General features: G+C 39.5%; 1 pseudogene; it reads right to left on the bottom strand.

The window, feature by feature from the left end:
* Nucleotides 1-1,098: 1,098 nt before the first annotated feature.
* Nucleotides 1,099-1,339, bottom strand: LOC112913299 (cytochrome b-c1 complex subunit 7 pseudogene; annotated as a pseudogene).
* Nucleotides 1,340-2,200: the final 861 nt, after the last annotated feature.

Genomic DNA, 2,200 nt, shown 5'->3' with positions numbered 1-2,200 from the left:
CTCATCCTCCGCAAGAATAAAAAAGAAATGGCTTTACCTCTCCATGTGTGCTTATTCTGAATGCACCTGAAATAACTTATCTTTAATAGGTCCAAGCAGCTCACACATTTGCTTTCATTACTGATATTATAGCTCTAGTACCACCTTGGGCCCTTTAAATAGTAAAAAGTATCAGACTCTGTATAGTTCCACTCAAGGCTCTTTTAAACCAAAGTAATAGCAGCTGTCCTCCAATGGGTTTCAGGCTGATTATTAGTAGCCCAGTTCTCCTTTCTCTTCCAACTTGTATATATGCTAGTGTCAGGATTTATGTGCAATTGCTCCCCATTGCTAGATGCATGTTCTTATTCTCTCTTTTCTGTGAGCTCAATATAGTTTATGTCTGTAGGATGAATTCATATTCCTCATCCATTCATTCATTCCACAGATAGTTATGGAGCATCCTTATCTGCCAGGCACACTGTTTGGCGCTAAGGTCCTGCAGTTAAAGATTCAGTTCGTGTACTCAAGGAAGTGAGGCTGGTGGAGGCAGGCTAGGAAATAATCATGTTTAATACAGTGAGATAGATGTTGTGATCCAAGTAAGCGCTGTGGTCCTCTGAAAGTGTAGGAGAATGTCACCAACTCAGCCTTGGGGAAATGGTCTTCCAACAGATAGGGACCGTCTGCTGGTCTATTATGCATATTTAATATTATTAGTTCTCTGGCTCGAGACAGCATTTCCTAAGGTGTGGAAGTGAACCTTTAGATTACAATTAGGAGAAAGACTCAGGTTGTTGCTAGGGTGTATTTGCAAAGAGGATTTTTTTTGAAGCAAATATTTCTTTGACATATAACACACCTCAAGAAAATTATGACCTTAAATGTATTTTAGAGAGAAAGAGCAGGAGGAGGGGCAGAGCAATTGGGAGAATGAGTCTCAAGCAGACTCTGAGTTGAGCGCAGAGCCCTTTTGGTGGGATCAACCCCATGACCCTAAAATCAGGGCCTGAGCTGAAACCAAGAGTCCAACACTTTACCAACTGCACCACAGTAAACCACAGGTTTACACAACTTCTGAAAAATATTTGAGAGCAGCTGCAACTATAGATTTCAACTCTATGATGATTTCTTTGCCCATTCTTTTCTCTCTTTTCATTCCCAAATAATCTCTTTCAGACACAGTTCAGGTAGAATGTAGAATGTATCCATCTCATATTTTGTCCACAGTTCTTTAGGCGAGATCTGCTGTGTCTTGGCCAGGTCCAGTGCTCTCTTAATATGAAATATAAATGTTCTCAGAAAGCCTTCTCAGGGCCTCTTTCATATCATCATTCTCATATAATGTACCATCTTGCATTAACCCCAGTGTGTTGGCCCCTGGAGCATTGTAATACTATTTTCAAATACCCTCCAGCCACCATCTTCATGCTCACCATTTTGAGTTTGTACATTCTTTGTGATTTATAGAGTTTGATCTCATATTCCATTGACTGTACCACGATTTACTTATTCTATGTCAAGGAATATTTGGGTTTTGTGGGCTTTTTTTTTAAAGATTTTATTTATTCATGAGAGACACAGGGAGAGGCAGAGACACAGGCAGAGGGAGAAGCAGGCTCCATGCAGGGAGCCCCATGTGGGACTCCATCCCGGGTCTCCAGGATCACACCCCAGGCTGCAGGCGGCACTAAACCGCTGAGCCACCCAGGTTGCCCAGGTTTGTGGGCTTTTAATACCATTCTAATCTCCCTTTAGCTCAGTCTTGTCAAGAAACAATAACCACCTGGATTTGAATAAGATTGTTTTTGTTTTCTTATGTTTATCTTTTTTGGTTACTTTCTATTTATGGAAAACTATATTAGCTTTTCTCTTTTTTCTAAGAGGGGATATAAAATTTTCTCTTAAAAATTTTGATTGAAATGAATGGATTGATTTAAAAAATCTTTCAGTGATAATAGAGGTATAATATTATGACAAATATGGAGATGGGAATTTAATAGCTGAGTTTAGGATAAATAGATTTAGAGCTTTGGAGTTTTTGTTAGAAGGTAATAATTTACATGCCCAGGTGTCTAAGCAATCAACCTCCTCAAACAGTTGGTTTAATAATTTATTAGAGTATATGGGATTAATACAGGCTTGCTTTGTGAAGGTCCAAGGAGTATCTGGAATCTGCATGCCAAGAGTTTGAACAGACCCAAGTAAGAGCCACACCAAG

Source organism: Vulpes vulpes, chromosome 9 (assembly GCF_048418805.1).
Source record: "Vulpes vulpes isolate BD-2025 chromosome 9, VulVul3, whole genome shotgun sequence".
NCBI lineage: Eukaryota > Metazoa > Chordata > Mammalia > Carnivora > Canidae > Vulpes > Vulpes vulpes.
Note: the sequence above shows the minus strand (reverse complement) of the source record. Positions and strands in the feature narration are given on the sequence as shown.